Genomic DNA, 14846 nt, shown 5'->3' with positions numbered 1-14846 from the left:
TAGATCTGAATTATATGTCACCTTTTTCCTGGAGTATGACAGACATGCGCATCTCCCCTCCCAAAGATATTTTGTGTTCTGGGCATTGTCCTTCTTCCTCATCGGTACACATGCCTGCTATAATCGTTAGTCACATATAGTCAGTCCAAAGAATAAGAGCATTTGTGGAGAAATTTTTAGCAGCAGGTTGATTAATTTCTGAGAAAGTGGGTTTTAATACCAGAAATGGTGACAAGATCTTCCTTGTAACGGTACTGTGCAGTGGCAGGGCATTCAACAGAAAATTTTATAGTAGACTTGCAAGTGAGAGAGTGTGTGTGTACGTATGTGAGGCAATGGAGTATTTAAAGGAAAATATTGTATAAAACAAGAATAGTATAGATTATTCATTATACAGATAATATTATCAGGATGAGAATGATTTGCTGTTATACATTGTAATCTAGGAAAAATGACCATTACCTTGTAACTCTTTCTTATGTGCAGTGCATGTTGCTGCTTGCTCATCTCTGTGAGCTCTGGGACAGACACTGAAGTCCCCGTAGAGGGCTATTGCACAGGTGCACCAATGCACAACAACTGGTTAAAAGATTTATGCCTTAAAAAAAACATGTCTGTGGAAATGTGTTTCATGTTGCCTCAGTTCTTGCAGACCTCCATCATGTTGCACTCTCCCCTGTAAAACAAAGCAACGAAGATTTAGCAAAGTTTATAAAGCTCTGCAGGGAACAGACCTCACTGCCCCCTGGGTAAGAGGCACCCTTGCTTCAGCGTTACTACAGAAATCCTGCTGAGCCCACAGCCATTGACGAATTCTTCCTCTTGATGGGAATTATCTCTGCCATGGACCGTTTTTTGATCTTATGCACTGGTCGGGAACTTTTCAACAGTAATGCTGACTGTCTTGTAGATTCTTTCACATTAAGAACTAAACATATTCAGCTTGATCCTTGCTTGGTTAGTTTAAGATCACTCCATCCATCATGAGCTTCTGACACGCCTTGGAAGAAGGGCATCACATACACCTGACAATAAAAGACACCAGGTGGAAAACAACACAAGGGACAGGCAGTGCTCAGATGAGTTAACACCTTTTTTTTTTATTAAAGGGTGTTGCTTCATGTTTGGTTTGGTTTAGTTTTCTAAATTAGCCATAAAGCTATTAATTCTAGATCTTGTTTGAAACAGAACATCCACTGTGGCAAGAGAATTCAGATAGTGAATTCATGGAGTAAGATACTTACTGGCTTACTGTGCTGGATTGAAAGGATGTGCCTTCCTCCTTGCCAAGGAGAAGGCACTAAAAGGGTGTGTTTCTTATTACAGCATTATTTTATTTCTTCTGGTCTGGGGCTTCCTGAGAAATTTTCATGGCTTACAGTACCAACAACATTTTTAACCACACATGAAATGTGTAAAGAGAAGAAATGCTTGCTGGTGCACTGTTCTGAAAGTCAGTGCTGTCTTGGTGGCTTAGGCCAGATGCTTTCTGGGCAGATGATGGAAGAGCAACAGGATACACTGTGATGAATACACTTGCTCCTTCTGGTCCACCAGTTCTGGATGCTCTTCAGGATACCATGTTCAAAAACACAGCAGCAACTTCATCATTCAACAACGAACAGCCAGTCACCGCCTGTTTTGGTGATTTCATCTGTACAAACTTTGTCTCACTTCTGGAATCCTTCAGCTTGCTCTAATGACAACAGTGACTTTGGCAGAGCCTTGAAGATTGTTTAGCTTACACAGTGTATTATATTCTTATCTTGTTATTTCTGTTGTTTGCGTGCCATTATATTGTATGACAGACTAGGGTTGTTACTTATGACAACTCAGAACATTAATCTCCCTCCAACAGCTCTTCCTGTTCAAGGGCCAGTAGCTTCCTCTTCACCAGAACACCCTAAGAAACAGCATATTGTGGCAGAAAATAGCCACTGCATTTCAGTTTAAAAAAATTATATCAAATTTGTGTGCATATATACATCATCATGCATTTATTTTTCATTGTTCTTCAAAGTATTCCGTGTCAGTATCATGAAACAAAGTTTATTACCTTACATCTGTGGTAAGCAAATGTGGACACACAAAACAAAAGTATTGCTAATACCATCTGATTGATTGATAGTTTCCAAAACCATTTTAATGCCAGAACAGAATGTAACTTCTTGTGGTTATAGCCAAGTTTCAGCTCTTCACACACTTGCCTCTCCCCTTATCCAAGCTAGAATATATATATTTATATCTCATCTGGCATCTCCCTCTTTAAAAACTATCTCTAGTCACTACACTGCAATGTATTTAAAGGACTTCTTCCTGAAAGCTGTTTTAGCAAAGCAACTGTCTAATTAAAATACCTTTGTGCTACATAGTAACCTGTTCAGTACATTACTGTTGTCAGTTCTTGAGAAACAGCAAGTTCAAAGGATAAATTTTGCCACAGAACTTTGGAATTTCAAGTTAAAGCTCATATTCTGTTTGGCAGCCTGACAAAAGTGAACTTTGTTTGGATTCGAATGAAAATTTGATTAAAATTGACTTCGCTTACATTCTTTGTTTCTTTTAGAAGAAACTGTTGTTGTTACTGTTATGGAAGAAGCTAAAGTCACGATCCACTGGAAACGGGCAATTTGATGATTTAATGGAGTTGTTAATATTATTTTCATCCTATAAACCTACAAATTTAGTTACAGTTTTCTTCTTAGCTCTAAGGTTGTTATAGTTCATTTAGCTGCACGATCAAGGGAATATGCTTTCAATAAAGTTTACACTTTTTGTAATAAACACTTCTTTCTTCAGTCTTTAAATAAGGAACAGAATAGTAAAGCTATCAAAGGAATATCTTAACACATTGTCTTTCCTAAACAATTTAGGCTTAGCAAATCGGCATTTGTTTCAACAGTTTCAATCCTGATATACACTGACCACTGCCACATTGCAGTCTGCAATCTTGATGAATAACTTCCCTTTCTCCTTCATCTGTCTTTTTCGTGACTATACACAAATAATCATCAGATTAGCAAGCTGTGTTGCAAATGGAAGATAAATACTAATAGTCCAATCACCACCATGGGCACTGTCGTTCTAGTAAGAAAACAACTCCCATTTGTTATTTGTTGACTGTATTCAGCTGACTTTTTTCTTGTTGTGTTGAAGTTTATAAGAAGAAAATTTTAAAGAGAGGTGATAACATTTTTAGGCCAACTGATGATAAAATTTTCTTTGAAAAAACTACCAATCAACAAAGAAAGTGAAAATGGAGATCTATCCTCAGTACTTTTAATGCTTTAAATTTCTCTATACTTCAAGATAAATTCTTTATTTTTCTATCTGGTCTAATCTAGATCCATGGAAATGTCTCCCATATTGAAATGAAATTGCTAAAAGCAAAGTATTTCAGTGCCATCAGAAGGCAGTTAAAAAATACTGGCTTAAAAGATTCCATGTTTGATTGCAACTTGTTAATGAATTAGAAGTTATTTCCTTGAAAACAACAACAAAAATCAGAACAGTAATTTCTTTTTCCCAGTGCTTATCTGAAAATTGTCATTGTCTCCATTCGATGGGTTGACCAGATGGGTATTCCAGACTCCTTACAACCCAAGTTCAGAATCTGATTTGTAAGTCACTGCCAACTTTCAGACATTTTCTACTTCTCAGAAAATTCTTAGGCTGTGATGTTTCACATTTACATTATCAAACGGTGGTTTGGGTTAACAGCGCTGTGTGGCAGAAACACATTTCCTCCATCTCCAGAGCATCATCAACACACTTCAAGTCTTACAGAGATGAGATAGGGGCTCCTGAGGTAACAGGAGCCAAGAGGGATACACCAGTGAAATACTCCGAAGGAATTAAGGGATGTTCCTCTGAAGGTGACACGGCTGACAGCCCAGCTGAAGTGCCTCTACACCAATGCATGCAGCATGGGCAACAACCAGGAGGAGCTGGAAGCCACCAGGCTTCTAGAAAGAGACAACCTAATTGCCATTACTGAAACTTGGTGGGACGAATCCCATGGCTGGAGCGCAGCTATCGATGGCTACAGGCTGTTCAGAAGGCACAGGCAAGGAAGGAGGGGTGGAAGTGTTGCCGTCTACATCAAGAAAAGGATAGAGTGTGAAGAGCTGTCTCTGCAGAATAGGCATGAGCAGGTTGAAAGCTTATGGGTGAGAATTAGAGACTGAGGCAACGTAGGGAACCTTGTGGCTGGTGTCTACTACAGGCCAAATCAAGCGGACCCTATTGTTGAAGCCTTCTTATTCCAGCTACAGAAGCCATCACACTCACAGGGTCTCATCCTGCTGGGGGACTTCAACCACCCCAACATCTGCTGGAAAAGTAACACAGTGAGCTGTAGGCAATCCAGGAGACTCCTGGAATGCATTGAGGATATCTGGTAACACACAGTCCGACCAGAGTGGATGCGTTACTGGACCCGTTGGTCATCAACACAAAGACTTAATCGGTGACATGAAGATTGGAGGCAGCCTGGACTGCAGTGATCATACACTGGTGGAGTTCACAGTCCTGAGGGGTATGGATCAGGACCCTGAATTTTAGGAAAGCAAACTTCCAGCTCTTCAAGGAGTCAGTCAGTAGGACCCCCTGGGAAACTGCCCTCAGGGACAAGGGAGCAGAACAGAGCTGGCAGATCTTTAAGGATGCCTTCCATAGAGTGCAAGAGCTCTCGATCCCCAGGTGTCAGGGAAGCAGGGCAAGAGACCAGCATGGCTGAGTCGAGACCTGCAGGTCAAACTAAAGAGCAAGAAAGAGATGCACAAGCAGTGGAAGCAGGGACAGGTATCCTGGGAAGAGTATAGGGACGCTGCCTGGCTGTGTAGGGATGGGGTCAGGAAGATCAAGGTGCAGTTGGAGCTGAACTTGGCAAAGAATGCGAAGAAAAATAAGAAGGGCTTCTGTAAGTACGTCAGCCAGAAAAGGAAGGTCAAAGAAAGCGTACAGCTCCTGATGAGCAAAACTGGTGAACTGGTAATAGACAAGAAAGCTGAGGTACTCAACAAAATTTTTCCTTGGTGTTCACTGGCAACCTCTCTTCCCACACCTCTTGAGTGGATGGACCACAAGGCAGGGACTGGGGGATCTCTTACTCCCACTGTAAGAGAAGATCAGGTTTGTGACCACCTGAGGAACATGAACATACGGAAGTCTATGGAACCTGACAAGATGCATCACAGAGTCCCAAGGCAATTGGCTGATGTAGTTGCCAAGACACTCTCCATAATATTTGAAAAGTCATGGCAATCAGATGAAGTCCCTGGTGACTGGAAAAAGGCAACCATCACACCCATTTTTAAAAAGGGTAGAAAGGAGGACCCTGGGACCTACCGACCTGTCAGCCTCACCTCTGTGCCTGGGAAGATCATGGAACAGATCCTCCTAGAAGCCACGCTGAGGGAGATGGAGGACAGGGAGGTGATTCGAGACAGCCAGCATGGCTTCACCAAGGGCAAGTCCTGTCTGATCAACCCCGTGGCCTTCTGTAAGGTCTTTGACACAGTCCTCTACAACATCCTTCTCTCTAAATTGCAGAGGTATGAAATGGATGGGTAAAGTGTTGTGTGGATGAGGAATTGGTCCTGGTTTGAGGTACATTTTTTTGTTCAGTAATTTTACTTTTCAGCTAAGCCTCTTCTAACTAACTGAACTCTCTGAAACTCTCTGAAATTAACAGCATATTGTGGAGACACTGTTGGTCCTCAGAGTGACAAGGCCTATGTTTATAATTTATGCCAAGGAATGGTACGCAGGTAGGCTAATGCTTACACTTACTGCTATAACAACCAAGGTCAGCTAATTTTGTTATTTGCCCCATTGGTCTGAAGCAGAAAAGTGTAGAGGGATCGCATCTGTGAGGAGGAGCAGACAGGACAGGTGGCTTGACCACAACCAGTGGTCACATCCACAGGTTAGTGGTTAATGTCTCAATGTCCAGATGGAGATCAGTGACTAGTGGTGTCCCTCAGGGGTCCACATCAGGACCAGTACTGTTCAATATCTTCATCAAGGACATAGTGGAATCCAGTGCACCCTCAGCAAGTTTGCAGATGATACCAAGCTGAGTGGTGCAGTTGACACACCTGAGGGACAGGATGTCATCCAGAGGGACCAGGACAAACTCAAGAAGTGGGCCCATGTGAACATCGTGAGGTTCAACCAGGCCAAGTGCAAGGTCCTGCACATGGGTCGGGGCAACGCCTGGTATCAATAAAGGCTGGAGGATGAAGGGATTAAGAGCAGCCTGTTGAGAACTACTTGGAGATACTAGTGGATAAAAAGCTGCACATGAGCCAGCAATGTGTGCTTGTAGTCCAGAAAGCCAACCATACCGTGGCCTGCATCAAAAGAAGCATGGCCAGCATGTTGAGGGAGGCAATTCTGCCGTTGCTCTCCGTTCTCCTGAGACTCCACCTGGAGTAGTGTGTCCAGCTCTGGAGCCCTCAGCACAGGAAAGACATGGACCTGTTGGAGCAGGTGCAGAGGAGGGCCACAAAAATGACCATAGGGATAGAACACCTCTCCTATGAGGACAGGCTGAGAGAGTTGGGGTTCTTCAACCTGGAGAAGAGAAGGCTCTGGGGAGATGTTATTGCAGGCTTTCAGTACTTAAAGGGAGCCTACAGGAACGATGAGGACAAATTTTTTAGCACGGCATGTTACGATAAGACAAGGGGTAATGGTTTTAAATTTAAAGAGGGAAGATTCTGACTAGATGTAAGGAAGAAATTTTTTACAATGAAGGTGGTGAAACACTGGCACAGGTTGCCCAGAGAGGTGGTAGATGCCCCATCCCTGGAAACATTCAAGGCCAGGCTTGATGAGGCTCTGAGCAACCTGCTCTAGTTGAAGATGTCCCTGCTCATTGCAGGGGAGGTTGCTCTAGATGACATTTAAAGGTCCCTTCCAACCCAAACTATTCTGTGATTCTATGATTCTATGATCACAAGCTCTAATGACAACAAACCAATTTCTATTCCCATTCTGAATAATGTTTTGGCTTTGCATTGTGCATGATTTATGGATGAAAGGAAACTGGCTGAATAGAAACCTCCAGGTAAGCCTTCCCTTTTGTCTTCATGCTGAAATGTACTTTGAGTATAGGAAGAGGCTCATTCTTTATGTATGGCCCTGCAAAACAAAAAATGTTTTATAGATACATTTATCTTCTAACACTGCCTGGAGACAAAGCTATAGAAAAACCTCTTGTCAAAAGAAAAAAGTGCCAGTGGCTAAAATTGTGTATGCTCAGCTTGGCGGTGCTTGTCTTGCTGTCTAGTAGACTAGCTGGTCTCCATAATATTGAAGATAACTATACTCTGTTATAAGATTATTAGTACTCTGAAAGTGAACAGCATCCAAAGGTCTTACCACTTATTTTACAAAAAGAACAATTTAACACAGCAATTGCTACTAAAATGATTTGGGAAATGGCAAGCCATTGGCATTAGAAGAGATTAAAGAAAGAGTTTGATGTGTTTAGTTGAGTAATCACAGGCTAAAAAGGAATCTGATTAGGTATTTTAATTCAGAAAGCACTTACCAGAGAGGGAATATTGGCTAATCAAGTGGAAAGGTGTATGAATTGGTTATAAATAAAACTACTCTGGAAATTAGAAAAATCAGTATTTCAGAGATAAGCCGTTCTGGACTGGTCTTTGAAATGCAATAAAGACCACGAGGAATACAATACTTCATACTAGCAACTCGTAAGTGTTTAAGTGGAATTTGATGACAGATAGAAGTGATCCTACTGTTGAAAATTAAAACTTGTGATTTGTATCTTTGGGTGGTTAGCTTCTTGTATCTGTAACAGAGGCTTGAAAGGAGACTGCATTTCCATATATCTTTTTTGCACAGTATTTTAAATGCTTTAATCCTGCCAGCTGTTTACCTGCAGGGGCCAGAGAGATTTACATTTGCCCTCAGTGCATAATTTGGCTTTTGGGGAATGAAAGTAGGCAGGGTTGCTTTCTTTTGAAGCATCAGACAATGGCCACAGAAAGTGATGGGATATTGGGGCAGAATTTACTGGTATTTTTGTGAAATTGAAAAAAAAAAAAAACCCACAAACTTTCTTGCCTCTGCTTAATTGTTTAGGGAGACCTTGATTGTCAGGTTGAGAGTCACGTGGATTCTTCTCCCCAAACTCAGTGTGTTGACAGAGCCTGTTAACAATCTTTTCTGTTTTCTGCCTTTCTACATGGTGTTGTGCAGTGCTTACTTTCTAGGATCCCCGAGGCGTTTTCTCGTCACAAATTCCCTGCTATTGCTAAGGCCATGGTTGGGACATCGGTGACGTGTTTAATTTTTCCTATTTTACACTTGCATGTTATCTTCCATGATGATTTTTTTTTGTCTTTACACTGAATGTTTTGGGTTAGTTATAGAGTGATAGAAACTTTTATACAGTTTTGAAGTTTCATGGGTAAGCGCATGGTTGCATACTTAGGGCAGTCAGAGCAGATATTTTTGTAGATAGCTGTGGAACATTTATTCATAATTGGCTGTGATTTATTCCAGGTCCCTCCAAAGACCTACGTTTCTCAGTATTTAAGTTCACCAAATAGTTTGATGCCCTGAAGAGCATTAAACACAGGGAACTGCTCCATATGTCCTTTACCCGAACATACTTAGAACATGCAGTTTACAGTGGAGACGTGACTTATTGTTTTTTTAAATGTAGGCACTCCTATGCTCTCGTAGTAAAACCTCCTAGGCTCTGTTTCACCAGTTCATCAGCTGGAAGAGTAAGTTGTAGCTTCTGGGGATGCAGGAATAGAATAATCACTTGATCTAGGTTTCCATTCTGACTCCATCATGTAGGCAGCTTGGCAACACAGCAGGATTTGGTCTTCGGATAGTGATGCTGAAGAATGTGATGTTAGTCATAGGCTTCTATGCCAGATGGCGTAGAAAACCTCTCTGCAACTTACCTACCATTATTTTTGGTACCATTCCGAAGGCAGCCTAAAAGATTGGACAACCTACAGCAGGAACCTCACTTAGCTTTCTAAGATGTCACTCACTACCTCCTATCCCAGCCTTGGCACTTGGAAACTATAGGCCACTTTGTTTATTGCTTCCAGATGTAAAAAGTTAACCTCTAGTTCTACAAGTAGATTTATGATAAGTGAGATATTTTTTGGAGGAAGAACAGTAATTCCTACTAACCCAGCTCATTCTGTGTTCATCTCCACCTTGATGGTGCTGCCATGCATACAGCAACAGGAAACCCCGTTCTTCTAGAACATAAGAAATTCCAGATAGGACTAAAAGTACTTTTCCAATGTATTATGAATTCTCTGTTCAACACAGTGATTGAACAGAACAGATGTGTTATACAAGAATGGATCAGTCCTTGAAAACCAGAGCTGGAGCTAATAGGATATCCATTCACTGAGCAGAATCGCGAAGATTCCTTAAAAGAAAAAAGGATCTACCTATCCTTACTTGGTTTTGAGTGAGTAGCGTCTATTCGGAATTACAGCTCAGCTGTGGTTAAAATGGGATGGGATGTAGAGAGAATATCCAGTGCTGGTTAACAGTATGCAGACATCAAACCAGTTGGATGCCCCTAGGGAAATTTCTGAAAACAAGCTTATTTGATTAAGCAGCACCTCAATCTTTATTTAGCTAGATGCTAAGCATCTCTTCCTATCACTGGATTAGCATTTGCAAGGTACCAACAGTGAAACACATAAAGGAGACCAAACTGTTGCTTCTCCTACAGTTACTGTTTTATAAAACCTATTTGAGCAATGAATCTTTTTACCTGTTGTACATATGCCATACATGCACAGTCAGAATACTTAATCCTGAGCTGTCAGATGGTCTTCGGTGGAGCCCCAGATATTTCCTTCACTTATAAATCTATTAAAAGCTTTATAATATCAGAGTACTGAATACAGGTATACAGTACAATGAACAGTTAATTTGTGGAAATAATTCAAAGGAGAGCGAGAAAAGGTATCATGTATTTTACTCTTGGACACGACTTCAGTGGCAGGAGGTAATTGCTTAGTGTCTGACTGAAGATTAAAGTACCACTTTATCAAAATAAGCATACAACCCAGACTTGTCCCGCAGGGAGCAGTGTTTCATAAATGCCTAAACAGGTGGCATAGCGCATACTCCAAAGATGGGAATATTTCCAAAAGAAGTTGCAGAAGCTTTTATGGAGTAAATCTTTATCTGACTGGGGAGAAGGTTCTCATTTAGCTATCTGTTAACGTGGAGTATTTGAGTTAGCAATCCATATGGATTCATTCTGGGAGAAAATCTGCAGCACTCATCGCAAAATGGCTTGTCCTTTTACTCTTTCAATAAAGCCAGTCACTTCATCAGGTTGTGAGTGTTTTGGTAAGATGCAAGTTATCAAAAAGTGTCCTAACACATACAGTATGAGGATCCTTTTTAATAGTAATTAAGTGTTTGACACATAAAACTACAATTATTTTAAGGAGAAATTTTGCTTGGGGTTAAGGAAAGGTGGACTTCCATCGGTTCCCAAGAAGAAGAATTAAAATGCTCACAAAAGGTCCTATATTCACACAAAGATAATTTAAGAAACAAAATTAATGAGTCAAAAACCAGTCCCCATTCATTTCACCTATGATGCTAGAAAGGAAGGGCTCGGTAACTGCAGAGTAAACACACAGCAATTCTTTTGAGACTGCAACAAGCTGGATAGATTGCTGCTAAGTTAAGTACAAAGAAACTTTGATACTTGATCAGACTCCCCAGGTCTCAGGGAAACAGGAGACCTTATTTGGATGAACATAAGATTGCAAATTTTTTTATCAGCACCACTGCAGGTGAAGGCTGTGAGAACAGCCTTATATATAGTGTAACAGGATCCCTCCACCAGACATGCTAGAATGTTTTAGTCTCTGAACCAGGATGCCAGGCCAGAAATTCTTCCATATAACAAAAGGCAAAGCCTGGCTTCAAGAGAAATGGAAGAGCCCAATGGCACATGACTAAGTATTCTCCGATTCAGGCTTATTACTGCCCTGGGATTTCTCTAAAATTGAAGTGAGTTTTACTGATTCCTGTTGATGCTCTGAAATCCAAAGTTTGCAAATTCTATTCTGCAAGATGGCATTAGAAATTCTATTTCTTTTTCATTTTAAGCCAGAATTTGGCAGAGATTTGAGACGCAGCATATTCTGTCTGTGATCTGGCAAAGAAGATACTCTAAATTAACTAGAAGTGGGTGGAGAAATATTATCCCTGAGGATCTTGCATGGAAATAAAACCTGGAGCTTTTGAAGTTTCTTGCAAAGAAAAACAGAAAAGAGCAACAGAGAAATAAACTACAGCAAATAACAGTCACAGCGCTACCTAGGAGACATAAGATCCAGACTGAAGTTCTGGCTCCAAATCAAACATTAGGACCCGGGTCATTTGCATATGAGATGAGTACCCTAACAGTATCTGGAGTCCTTGCTTCAGACACTTCTTTGGAACAGTCCCATGGTGTGCAGATAACTGTGTATTAGGTGGGTCAGCAAAAAGGAGAGGAATTCCTTAGCCTAAGAGTCAGGGAATTCACCTGGGATGTAGCAGCAGCAGGTGCCAGTCCCTTGACTTTGCCTTCCCAGACATTGTACTTTCTGCTATTGCCTACTCTCATGCAAGTTCAGTGTTTTTTGATCTGGAGTTATACCTGGCTGCAAAATATTTCAAAACTAATGTTTACTTAAGCCAGAATTTTCCCAAAATCACACGGATTTCAACAGCTCAACATTGCACAATGTTACTTAATTTTTCACAGAATATTTCCAAGCTGCCAAGATTCAGAGAACTTTTTATGTTGCTAACAACTCAAATAGCAGGACTGTAATAGGTAGAAAAAAAAAATCAAAACGAAGCCTAAAAATAAAACCTTTCTGAGGTAGCCTAGCACTAGATTAATGATATGCCACAGATAAAAAGAGTTAAGCACTAGACACAACTAGCAATTCTAATCACAGAGACAGTTGGCTACACTCTGCCATTTCATGCCCTCAGGAGACAGTGAAGGTCATTTAAGTGCACAGATGTGGGATGCCGAGCCTACTGGCCAAAAAAGAAATTCAAAACTCCAGAAAACGGAGCACCAGGATGGAGCACACATAACCACATCACTCAAAGACTGACTGTGAATCTTTAAGGCAATGCCTATGGAAAAGAATAAAAGGCCCAACAGGCGCCAGTAAGAACTGGATTTTTGTTGCTGTGACACCATTTGTTTTCTATTTTGAATATTTGCGTCTTAGGTTAACATTCCTCTGAGATAAGACCTCATACCTGATAACATTCATCCCCAGGCCAGGCCACGGATCTATGTCCCTGGCACCATACAACTATTTCTGTCTGGAATCCAAAATACTCCCAAGAACCACATCACTTTGTGTTTAAGTTGTTTTTTTGTATAGAGACCTGGTCAGAAAAATTGTCAGGGAAGAGAAAAATGAATCATGATCCTGGAAAAAGACCCTGAGCACGTATGAAAGACCATATGGTAACGATCAAAGTTCAGGAAAAACAAAAAGCTGCCTTCCACCTGCAAAACAGAATTGTCTGAAGATAGTGAAATGGGAATGCTTTGAAGATAAGCCATCACGTAGTGTGGGAAAAGGGAGGCAAGAAGCGAAACCTGGTATTGAGACAATTTCCTAAGGTGCACTCTGTGATTGGTGAGTGGGGGAGCCAGGTGCTGATTATTTTCTACCCTGTTCTAACATGTAAAAGTCAGCAGAAGTGCTAATTGCATTTGTTACCTGCTTCTCCTCATAGCCCGCCTTCCAGTGGAAAGAAAGCAGGCAGGGGAGGAACTCAAAATGATCTCGCCCTTTCGAAGTATTTCAGGTAGTAAGTCATCTGCCCTTCCTGAAATGGGATTCCTATATTGTCTTCCATGGTCTTCTCCTGGCTCTCTTCAGGAAGATAAAGGCTTAAGTTCAAATACGGGCTCTGCAATTTCTCTCTCCTGTGCTTCTTAATCAGTCTGAAATCTGAAGGTAGACACTGATGGGAAGTGAGGATGCTATTTTTGAGGTCACACCAAGAGAAGTGAGTATACCTAACTCTCTCCACTCATCTATTGCACTCACTGCTAGCACCTATGCCTCCTTAAGAAAGCATATGGAATCTTGAGACGTAGGCAGGACTTCGATACTGAATCAAACTACTAGTCTGGAGGGGAAAAAAAAAAAAAAGTGAAAAAGGCATTTCTTAGACATCCTTTGTAGGAGAGGTGGATGCTTCAGCCATCATTTTTAAAGGAGGCAGAAAAAAGCCCTGAGGGAACTTGAAATAATAGGACAAAATAAAAATATGAATGTAATTCAATCTTAAACTGTGCAATCCAAGGAGACTCAGATATGGAGATACAAATTCAACAGTTTCAGCATCCCTCAGTAAGATGATATTTTACTGATCAGAAATTAATTATCTCCCAAACATAAAGAGTGTATTGGTGATTGACCTTCAGGTGTTTACAGTGGAGATGGCAGTAGCTTAACTAGTCTCTGTTTATAGTGATATAGGTGGTTATAAGGACATAAAGGCGGTTATAGTGGTTCCGTCTAGCCCAGGTCCTGTTTCTGATGGGGACCGACTGCAGACAGCCACTAGCTCTGTAGGGATGCCTGCTGCATCGTCTGCCTTTCAGTATTCTCACAGCCTCCAGCCATTTGGACTTTAGGGACTTCTGTGCTGGAGGTAGCCTCCATGTGTTTAATAACCCTTTATGATATTTTTTTCCCCGATAACTTGTTTAGTCTCTCTTGAGATGAACCTTTAGCCCATGAATATCCCACCCATGGCAACAGACAAAAAAGTAGTTCTAGAGTTCAGTGCATCCCTCATCTTCAGATTTCTACACTAGCTAAATGAATCAAAATCCACCAGGTATTAAAGGAATACAGTTTAAGTGAGGATATCCACAGTGTGGGCAGGTGGGTAGTTCTCACATCATCTCACTTTAAAGCAGATACTGCAAGATGCTGGCATTTGCAGTTTTACACCAAGTTACAGTGATGGACTACAGTAAAGTTGTTTCCAATTTACTGTTATTTTTAAAATCTGGACTGTATTCACAGCAGCAGGTTTTGCTTTTTTTATAGCCTAGTTATTTAAAGTAATTTTGTTTAAATCTTTTTACTTACACAGTTATTACACATGCACAAGTGCAGCTCATGGAATCTAGTTACTGCACCTTCTCAGTGGTGTGGTTCAGTACTCCCTGTTGAGGCAAACATACCTTTTGCTCCCGAGTTCTGTTTTATATATAGCTGCAAAGAGCAGTTGCAAACTAAGGATCATGAAACTGGAAATTAAAGCAAATTTATTTAGTTGAAGTGGTAAAATATTTAGTAGTTTCTTCTACAGTGTCTCGGGTAAGCTTCGTTTGTTATAATTGAGATTTTATGTCTGTTCTAGTTATTGCGTATTTTATATATTTGAAGGCTATACTTTAGGATGCTGACTGGTAAAGGAATTTTGCTATCTGTACCCCAATAATATACTGGAAATCTGTCTTGCCACAGAGAGAGAAAAAACGCACCATCAGAAAGCTAAAACTTGAATGACCCATGCAATACATTAATGAATAGGACAGTCTGCAATCTAACTGCAGCATTTCCCCAGCCACGTGTATCACTCAAAAATATTTTCTGTGCGGACAGCCCAAGTGAAGCAATATAAGTGGTCCGGTGGGGGAAAAGGGAAGAAAGCAAAAATGAATTTCATTTCTTTGTAATTTTTACAAAACATCTATTTGGCATCAATGTCAGATCATATGTAAACCAAAATACTGAAACATCCAAGAACTGATCAGA

This window comes from Larus michahellis, chromosome Z, assembly GCF_964199755.1.
Source record: "Larus michahellis chromosome Z, bLarMic1.1, whole genome shotgun sequence".
In the NCBI taxonomy this organism is placed as follows: Eukaryota; Metazoa; Chordata; class Aves; order Charadriiformes; family Laridae; genus Larus; species Larus michahellis.
This window is presented reverse-complemented; position numbering follows the sequence as displayed.